Source organism: Diceros bicornis, chromosome 34 (assembly GCF_020826845.1).
Source record: "Diceros bicornis minor isolate mBicDic1 chromosome 34, mDicBic1.mat.cur, whole genome shotgun sequence".
NCBI classification, from domain to species: domain Eukaryota; kingdom Metazoa; phylum Chordata; class Mammalia; order Perissodactyla; family Rhinocerotidae; genus Diceros; species Diceros bicornis.
Genome location: NC_080773.1, coordinates 9,725,346 through 9,736,546, shown reverse-complemented (window position 1 = coordinate 9,736,546; position 11,201 = coordinate 9,725,346).

The following is an 11,201-nucleotide window of genomic DNA, read 5'->3' as shown; positions in this document are numbered from 1 at the left end:
AAAAACAGTAATTCAAATGATACATACACCCCTATGTTTATTGCAGCATTATTCACAATAGCCAAGACTTTGAAACAACCAAAGTGCCCATCAATAGATGAATGGATAAAGAAGACACGGCATATATATACAATGGAATACTACTCAGCCATAAAAAAGATGAAAGCTTGCCATTTGCTGCAACGTGGATGGACAGACAGAGAAAGCCAAATATTGTATGATTTCACTCATATGTGGAAGATAAACAACAACAACAAACAAACACATAGACACAGAGAATAAATTGGTGGTTACCAGAGGGGAAGGGGGAGGGAGGACAAAAGGGTTAAAAGGGCACATTTGTAAGGTGACAGATGGCAACTAGACTTTTGGTGGTGAACGTGATGTAGTCTACACAGAAATCGAAATATAATGATATACACTTGAAATTTATATAATGTTATAAACCAATGTTAACTCAATAAAAAAATTAATTAAAATATTTTTTAAAACCCCAGAATGATATACCATTTCACACCAACTGGGATGGCTAGAATCAAAAACTAAGATAACAACAAGTATTGGTGAGAATATGGAGAAATTAGAACCCTCAAACACTGTTAGTGGGAATGTAAAATGGTGGGGCCATTTTGGAAAACACTCTATCACTTCCCTAAACTATTAAACATAGGGTTATCTATGACCCAATGATTCTACACTAAGGCATGTACACACGAGAATTGAAAACATATGTCCACAAAGAAACTTGTACTTGAATGTTTAATGCATTATTCATAATGGCTAAAAGGTAGAAACAATCCAAATGTCTATCCACTGACAAATGGATAAACATATGTGGTATAGCCATACAAGGGAACATTACGTCATCATAAAAACGAATGAAGTACTGATACATGCTATAACATGAATGGACTTTGAAAACATTATGCTAAGTGAAAAAAGTCAGTCACAAAAGAGCACATATTATATGATTTCATTCATATGAAATGTCCAGAACATGGAATCTATAGAGACAGAAAGTAGCTTAGTGGTTGCCTAGGGCTTGCGAGAGTTGACGGATAGAAAGACGTAGCTGAACAGTAGGGGCTTTCTGTTTGAGTGATAAAGAATTCTAAAACTGACTCTGGTGATGGTTGCTGTGATATTGTGATTTATAATAAGAAATACAGTCATGCGTCTCTTAATGACAAGTATACGTTCTGAGAAATGCATTGTTAGGCAAGTTTTTTGTTGTGCAAACATCATAGAGTATACTTACACAAACCTAGCCTACTACACACGTAGGTGACTAATCTTAGACCACTGTCGTTTATGTGGTCTCTTGTTATGCAGTGCATGACTGTATATGTGTGCACCACATAACAATGTTTCAGTTAATGATGGACCTAAGGATAGGGGTTGGTTGCCAGGGGGACCAACTATGTGATTAAAGGATTGGAACTTTCAGTCCCTCCACCCACTTCCGGGGAGGGGAGAGGTCACCGGAGAAAATTGAGTTCAATCACCAATGGCCAATGATTTAATCAACCATGCCTATGTAATTAAGCCTCCATAAAAACCCAAAAGAACAGAGTTCACAGAGCTTCCATGTTGGTGAACCAGAACGCTTCCATGTGCCCGGAGGGTGGTCCACCCCGAACTCCACGGGAACAGAGAAGCACCTATGTTCAGGAAGCTTCTAGACCTCACCCTATGAATCTCGTCATCTGGCTGTTCATTAACATTCTTTAATATCCTTTGTAATAAACCAGTAACCTAGTAAGTAAACTGGTTTCCTGAGTTCTGTGAGCTGCTTTAGCAAATTAATCAAACCCAAGGAGGAAGTCGTGGGAACCTCCCATTTACAGCCAGTTGGTCAGAAGTACAGGTAACAACCTGAACTTGCAATTGGCATCTGAAGTGGGGGCAGTCTTGTGGGACTGAGCCCTTAACCTGGGACACTATCTACCTGGAGATAGTATCAGAGTTGAGCTAAATTTTTAGGACCTGGTCAGTGTCCGCTGAGAATTGCAGAACTGCTTGATATGTGGAAAGCCCACACATTGGTGTCAGAAGTGAAGTAGTGTAGTAGAGTAGTGTGAGAATAAAGGAGACACACAGGCGTGTGTTTTTCCATTAGAGTTGCACATATCTGTGAATATACTACAAAGCATTGAACTGTACACTTTAAATCAGTAAATTGTATGAGTAAGTTAATTGTATCTCAATAAAGCTATAAAAAATAAAAAATAATTACAAATACCATGAATAAAACTGGGGCATGAATACAGATCTGAAAGATGTTGAAAGGATAAAAAGGGACTAAAAAACCTTTCCAGGAAAAGGATTGCAGGTCCAAATGATTTTACTGGTGAATTCTATCAAACATATAAGGAAGAAATTTTACCAGTGTTGTGCACACTCTTTCAGAAAATAGAGAGGAAGGAAATTTTTCCTAAGTTGTTCTATGTGGCCAGCATTACCCTAATAACAAAACTTAACAAGAGAATAATACGATGGATTAATAACTCTCATGAATATAGACATAAAAAATTCTTTCATGTTTTGGGAAATTAAATTCAACCAAATATAAAAGGATGTTGTAGTATGAACAAGTGGGGTTTGTCCCAGAAATGCAAGGTTGGTTTAACACTCAAAAATAGATCAATGTGATTCATTATGTTAAGAGAATAAACAGAAAAGTCATGTGATTATGTCAACAGTTTGCACAAAGTAAATGAAAAATTTAACACCCCTTTCAAAAAAAGATTTCAGCAAAGAAGGAATTGGAGGAAACAGCCGTTATATGATGAAGCACATCTATAAAATACCTTCAGTTAACATCATGCTGAACTCTTCCCCTCAGATCAGGAACTAGAAAAGGTTATCTATTGTCTCCACTTGTATTCACCATTTTATTAGAAGTCGTAATACGTGTAAAATTGTAATAAGTGTAAAAGGTAAGAAAAAGAAATAAAAGTCATACAGAATAAAAATGAAGAAATAAAGTGCCTTTATGCATAGAAAACATGATTGTGTATGTAGGAAATACTACCCAATAACCAAAGAAACTACAAGAAGTAAAAAGTGAATTTACCAAGTTGCCAGTACACAAGGTTAATGGAAAAAACAAAAAACAATTGTTTTCTGCATCCTACTACATGTATCATGAGAGTAGACTGGAAAGTTAATATTGATAAATTGTCATGTTTAGCCAGGGCCCTGCAAGCTAGTGTATAGAATTAGTATAGGAGGTGTTGGTGTCCTTGGCTTTCCAGCCAGGGCGGATGCTGGAGCGCATCTGTTGTCCTTGCCCCCGGACATTAGTACTCACAGACAGCTGTGTAGTCAGCTGCAAGGCTCAACTAGACGAGCAGTCCCCAGTGTTGCTGTGCTGACGACTGTTGGTCTCTGCAAATGGAGAAGATGAGAAAGAGAAATAAAAGGCACGCAGATTAAAACAGAAGTAAAACTGACTTTACTCAGAGATACATGATTCATAGAAAATATTATGTGTATGTAGAAAACCCAAAGGAATCTGCAAAGAAATTACCAGAAGTAAAAGTGAATTTAGCAAGGCCACAGTATACAAAGTCTCTCTCTCTATATATATATACATATATACTTGTGTGTATATTACATGTATGTGTGTGAGTGTTGTGTAAGTAGAAAGCTAGATATAGATAGATAAATGTATTTTCTGTGTACTAGCAATGAACTATTTAAAAGTCACCATTTAAAATAATATTTACAAATCCCATAAAACACTTAGGAATAAATTAGCAAAAGCTGAGCAAGACCTGTACACAGAAAACTACCAAACAGTGGTTGCAAAATTCCTTCTAAAAGGCCAGATAGCAAATAATATAAGTTTTGTGGCTCACATATAGTCTCTGTCTCATATTCTTCTTCTTTTTCTTTTAAAATTCTTTACAGCCCTTTAAAAACGTTAACACAATTCTTAGCTCACTTGCTTTACAAAAACAGGCTATGAGCTGAATTTGGCCCATGGGCTATAATTTCCTGACTCTTGCTACAAAACACTGCTGAGAGAAAATTTTAAAAGACCTAATAAAAAGATATATCCCATGCAGTGGACTAGAGAAGTTAACACTGGTCAGTTGTCAGTCTGGGCCAGGATCCTGGTAACTGGTCTGTGGAATTATTCCAGGAGATATTGGTGTCCTTGGGGCACAAGGCTTTTAAGCCGGGTGGATCCTGTACCCACCTGATGTGCATCTCCTGTCCTTGCACAGACAGCTGAGTGGTTGGCTGCAAGGATCAATTAGAAGAGAAATGCCCTGTGGGGATATGCGGACAACTGGTGGTCCCCGCCCAACATTCTCTGAGGAGATTGGAGCCCAGAGTGGCCAATGGTCCACTTATAAGTTGAACCAATTCAGACGTCCTAGTAGACAGCGCACGTGCTCACTATAGGTGTGCCATGATGCTAAGTACTCTAAGGACCATAAAAATGGTAATACATTTATTGTGGTGAGGAGGCACCACAGTCCAAGGGGGTTAAATTCAGGAGCTCTGGACTCAGATGGACTGGGTTCAAATCCTGGCTCGACCACTACCACCTGTATGACCTGAAAAAAGTTCTAAGGCTTAAATGCTGTTTTACCAATTTTACAAAAGAGAAGTGAAGAGAACCCGCCTGGCAGGAAGACATGTTGTGGAAAGCAGCATCCAGGCAGGTCAGAGCGCCTGGTCCCCACCACAGAAACTTTCGCTGCCCAGATGGTGATGCTGTTGGCTCGTACCTTTTGCTGGCTCCAGGAGGCGGAGAAGCGCTAAGAGAAGTTCTGGGAGGAGGCAGGGTCGGGAGCTATGAGCTACCTGTATGGGGGATGAAGGGAGGAAAATTGGGGTCCTCTGTGGCGGCTGCCTGAAAGGAAGAAGGGCTTCTTGCGCCCCTGCTGCTCTGGTCCCTCCTCCCCACCTTAGCACACGGCCCCCTGCAGCCTCCTGGGCTGCCCGGGCGGAGTTGGTCACCCGGGAAATAGCACGGTCCTGGCCCTCCCTGCAAGCCGCATCCCCACCGTGGGAGGGTAGGGTTGCCCCAGCCCCCGGCTTTGAGCAGGTTCTGCCTCCGGGACCCAGGGGGGAGGGCTGGCGGGCTCCCAGGCTTGGCTGCGAAGCTCCCCTGCGGGCAGAGGCCGAGCGAGCCCCCGCGGTGCCGAGCAGTCTCCAGCCCTGGCGGGGCCCATATGGTGCCAAACGGCTGTAACCAGGCTAGGGAAGGCCCGAAGCCCTAGAGAGGCCAGCTGGGGCTGGGCCGTTGGACCTCGCCCTTTGCCCTTTGTCGCCATCTCTTCGCGCCCTTCGCTCGCGCGCCCTTTCTCTGTCGCCTGTTCCAACGGCGGCTCACCACATCCACCTGACAGCGCGCGCTTCGCGCGGAGAGCTGGCGGCCAGGAGACGTGTCCGAGTTTCCGCGTCTACTCCAAGGATCCCACAGCGCGCAAACGGCTCCTCACCGGCAGCTTCCTCAGCAAGCTTCGCGCCCCTTCTCCTGACCCACCCCGACTCGCCCACCGCCCACCCGTGTTTCCAGTCCGGCTGGGATCACCCCGCTGACCCTGCGCCCCTCCAGGCCCCTGGTCGCAGGCTGCTCTACCGCAATCGCGCGTCTTTAGCACCTCGGCTTTACATGGCTGCTAAGAGGCGGCATCTGACCCAGCAGACTCAGTGCTCCTCTCTGGAGTCCTGCCCTCTGGACCCAGGCAAGACCCTCAAATGAAGCTAGTGCTGCTCCTGGCAAGTCCAAAATGTTCACCCACTCGGGAAGGGGAAGATCTGTGGTCCTGGGTGCAAACTGACTCTCTGATTGCCACCTGGGCAGGCAGTCTCCTCTATGAGGAGGATGCCATCCAGATACTCCCTAGATCTGGCCCAAAGGAGACGGAGCTTATGACCCTAGGAGAGACTGGGAAGGGATGATGAAGGTGGAGGAAGATCAAACAGTGACTGAAGGGCAGGATGATCAGAGAAGGGGCCCCACAATAGCAGCGGAACTGTACAATCAACATCTACCTCTGAAGACAGTGGAGTCTTAACTTCCTTTCCCTGCAGTCCTGGGCCTCTGAAAGGAACCCTCCATTCCAACCAGCCAGAGGACACCTGGTGTTAGAAAGTGAAAGCATCTTCTGTGAGCTGTTCATTAAAGGCCAGCCCATTCCCAGCTCAGGCAGCCCTGCTGGAGGACTCCTGCCTCTGGAGGAGTGATCCGGGTATTTTTTGGCCCATCCTCAATGGGCCGCCCGTTGCCAGAAAGTTCAACAAAGGAAGAGCTTGATGAAGGCCTTTGGCCCAGTTCTCCAGCCTCACTGAAGACAGAGAAGAGGCAGGGAAGAAAGGTCTCAGATGTGCTGTCAAACAGGAATTCTCCACCCACGTCTGCCGGTTTAGGCTCTGTAAACAAAATTCCAATGCCCCTGCTGCTGCCACTGCCACTGCTATTGTTTTGGGGTCCTGGTGAGATGCGCCAACCTTCTAAGCTTCTATGAAAGCTTCTTTGAAGAATTGAAATGGAGTATAATATCTGTACAATACAAATCTATAAAGGAGAGGCAATATTATAGAGAGAGTAGACAAAATATTTAGACAGGGAAATATAACAGCTAGATACACTTTAATAAAAAGAAGGTATGTGAGTGCATGCATGTGTGTGCACCTGAGATCTTTTTCCAGAACACAGGAGCTTGCTCAGCCACCCACAGGCGCTGACCAGATTGTGGGGAATAATCTCTGTGGCGACATCTCCCAACCAGTGGGGGTGGGAACCAGTGGACAAATAGTCCAGCCCCTCCACCCTCTGGTGGGACAATTCTGAGGATGCTCCACCTGATTTCTCAAAGGATCCTTAGCGTGTGGGATCCCATGCTCAAGTTGCCCACAGTATTACTTTTCTTATTCATGTAATTGCATTTTATACCAAAAAAATCACTTCTTTTTTAGGACTCTTTGTACCTCCTTTGTATTACTACAATTCTCCTCTCCTTGAATAAAATCCCTTTATTAATTATAATTTTGGATTATTACAATACAGCTTATGTTCTAGTGCTGTATGTAGCTCACATGATATTCTCTCTTTTGAAGTTCTGTCTTCATGTGATTGGTATTTGATCTGTAAGCTCGTGTTGCCAGCATATATCAAGGAAGGAATAAATGAAAATTTCCAGTTGGTATCTTTTCTGTTGACTATAAAGAGATGTGATGAGACCTAAACACCACAACTTGATGTCGACCTCACCCACTTCTTCCCAACTGAGTTGGGTATTAGTGGCCTAATGACAGTGATAAGCAGAACTCAGAGGGAAACACCTTCCGGTCCTAATTCTCTGGACTTGGAGGTTTGGAAGAGGAAAGGATGGAGATGTTCATGTCCAAATGCAGCTGGCAGGTTAATTATCCATACCAGCAATAATCAAACAGGAAATATAGTGTAATATCTAACAAAGAATACCAGGATCTCTGAGTGAAGACATCAAACTGACAAAAACCAAAAATTAAAGAAATGGAAACTGATCATATGCTTTTGGGTAGATGACTTAATATTATACAGTGTCAAATTTCCCAGAACATCTAAATTCAGTGCAATCTTAGTTTTCCTGAAGGAATTATGAGGAACTTAAAAAATATATTGTAAAATTTACATAGAAGAAAAAAGTCCATAAAGAACTAAGTTAACTTTAATTAAGAAATTCAAGGAGAAGTGATTGGCTCTTCCGTATGTTTAAAAACAAACAAACCAATAAAAACAAAGCTATAAGAATAACGAAGCAAGAGACGTGACTTTAGACTCCTGACATGGGAGTAGACCCACAGATTTATGAAACAAAATAAAAACTTGGAGACAATCTCTTGCAGTTGTTGAAACTTACATTTGATAACTGTTGCTTTGTTAATCAATAATAGGATTTAATATTTGGTCTTCTCTAACACAGCTTAGGACTCATTAAATCATTAAAATTGCCCTCCACCGGCTCACTCTCTTCCAGGTACATTGGCATTCTTGGTGTTTCTCTCATACGCTAACAGTATTATTTGGGGCTGTGCCCTGCTGCCTCCTCTGCCTGGAAACATAACCTTGGGTACTCATGTGGCTGCTTCCCTGCCTCCTCAGTTACTTACTCAAGTGCCAAACTGTCCGAGCTTTCTCTGGGACCAAGTCTAAAATTGCAACTCCATGACCATTTCTATTCCATTCTCATATTTTATATTTTATGGCACTTATCACAATATAATATGTTATATATTTTGCTTATTTAACAAATGAAGACAGCCTAAAGGATCAGACAAAATCAGGGACGTGGACATTATGATTTAGCGTGAGAAAGTCCAAGTACAGCCATCACACACTTTGATAGCAGCACAGTGTTCTCTCCTTAAATATTTTTAGTTTGAAAAAGTAGCTTAGGAAGAAGAGGCCAAGAGCACGGTCCTACAGCAGCCTGAGAAGTTCTATGTGTCGTTAATTAAGTCTAAAGAGGGAGGCAAGGCTCACATAGGTTGTTGAGTGTGTCAGCGTGCCTGGGAGCTTAATGAAGTCAAGTGAATTGTAAAAACTAACAAAGTTTATGTGAGAGTTATATCACCAAATGTCATGTGAGCCTGGATTTTTAAAAGACTGTGATTGTTTGATACATAAAACAGCTCTTGGATCCTCCAAGTCCTCAAGTGGAGAAGGAACTCAGAACAGTGCCTGTCTCCTGGAGAGTGCTCGGTGCAGAGCTGGTAACTGGTCACTAGGAAGAGCCTCAGCTCTGCAGTCTTCCTCCACAACGTCGCTTCCCGTTTTCCTCTTCACCTCTCTAATCATATTTATACTTCCTCTGTGCTGCTGTCAGAATTACCTTCTTGAACGTCTCTCCTGTCTGCTTTCAACCCCATCTTTCTGCTGTCTTGGACATTGTCGATTTCCTTCCTGAATTTACCTCCTGCCTCAGCTTGGATGATGCTTTTAAAACTCATTTTCCATTTTGGTTTCATTTCCTATTCTTTTTCAACCACCTCTCCTTCCTAAGATGCCCCTTGAGATATTTCATCTTCTCTTCTCTCTATATGCTAACACCATCAAAGCACTCAACAGTTCTGAAATCATTAGGTCTTTCCATCATGCTGGTGGTTCCCTGCTGGGCCTCTCCAACCCAATGAATTATACACACTCCAGTCCTCCTTGTGTCTACCTACAGAACAGCTCCGTTGGGAGCCTCCACTCATTTCATTCTCAATATTCAGAAAATAAGAATCTTTTTCATTCCTCCTAAATGAAAATCTCTCTCACTCCCCATCCTTTTTTTTTTTTAAATTAGGAACTTCAGAGTATTTGTGCGGTTCCTTGTCTCATAACCAGGGAGATGTCATTAATCTTTACTGTTGACATCGTCTTGAACTGATTTCTTTATAACTTTGTTTTTGTTGTTTTAATTTTCTTTTTTTTTTTTGTGAGGAAGATCAGCCCTGAGCTAACATCCATGCTAATCCTCCTCTTTTTGCTGAGGAAGACTGGCTCTGAGCTAACATCTATTGCAAATCCTCCTCCCTTTTTTTCCTCAAAGCCCCAGTAGATAGTTGTATGTCATAGTTGCACATCCTTCTAGTTGCTGTATGTGGGACGTGGCCTCAGCATGGCAGGAGAAGCGGTGCATCGGTGCGCGCCCAGGATCTGAACCCGGGCCGCCAGTAGCGGAGCACTCGCCCTTAACCGCTAAGCCACGGAGCCGGCCCTGTTGTTTCAATTTTCTTTGTGAATTTTCTTTTGGATATCCCATTACCTCATTTCTTACTAATACCAGCCCATATTATTCTGTCCCATTAACATACTCCAAAACCAGGTCCAGATCTCCTAGAGCAGATTAAACAGGATAAAAGTATATGGTATCTGGCCATTGATTTGGCAAATGTGTCTTTTTCTGTTCTTATCAGAAAAGAGGCAGAAACTGTTTGAATTCACATGGAATTGAAAAACAAAATTAATTTATAGTTGTGCCTCAAGGCTGTGTTAATTTTCATACTCCTGTCATAATATAGTTGGAAGTGACCTGAACCACCTGGATGGCCCACAGAACATCTCCCTACATTCACATCATGCTGATTGAGAAGGAAGAGCAGGAAACCAGCATGCTGGAGGCCTTAGTGTGACACATGTGCTCCAGAGAGCAGGAGATAAACCTGTGAAGAGTCAGGGACTTGCCACGTGAGTAAAATTTCAGGGTACAGTAGTGAGGGGCATGCCAAGACATCCTCTCGAAAACAAAAGACAAATTGCTGCATCTTAAATCCCTTTCCACAGTAAAAAAAGGAAGCACAGAGCCTGGGACGCCGCTTTGGTTTCTGGAGAAAACACAATGCACACCAGGGAATACTACATTGGCCTATATGCTGGGTGGCACAGAAGCTTGCCAGATTTGAATGGGGCCTATAGCAAGAAAGGGCTCAACAGCAGACTCAGCAGATCCTATTGTGTTGGAGGTGTCAGTGTTAGCAAATACAGCAGTCTGGTTTTTGTGCCAAGACCCAGTGGAAGAATCACAATGCAGGTCCTTGCCTTTGGAGCAGGGCCATGCCCTCTACAGCAGAGAATTAGAAGCCCTTTTAGAAACAGCTCCTGGTATGTTACTAAGCCCTAGCAAAGATGTATTGCTTGACCATGGGGCACTAAGTGACCATGCATCTGGAACTGCCATTTATGAGTTGGGGTTCTGTTAGACCAATCAAGTCATGAAGCTGAAGAGGCCCAGCAAGTGTCCACCATAAAAAGGAAATGGCACATCCAGGATTGAGCCGGAGAAAGATCAGAGTTCAAAAATAAGTTTCATAAGCAGGTAGTCCACATAACCACCATTTCTGCTGTATCCCTAACTCAGTTCACACCTATAGCCTTGGAGAGGGGCCTCTAGGACCAGCTGAAGAAGGTGGATGGGTCATTTCTGTGTGTGGGTGTGTTAGAGCCATATTCTGGAACAGCCCTGAAAGACAGTGGAGAGAAAAAAATTCCCATTGAAAGGAGCTGTGAGCAGAGCACCTGGTCATCCACTTTATGTGGAAGAAGTGGCCCAAGGTGAGGATATGTATAGATTCCTGGGCAGTGGCTGATGGCCTGGATGGCTCGTCAGAGACTTTGAAGGAAAAGGACTGGGCGATTGGAGACAAGGAGGTTTGGGGCAGAGGCAGGTAGCTGAGATATGGAAGTGAATGTGAAGTTTGAAGATTGT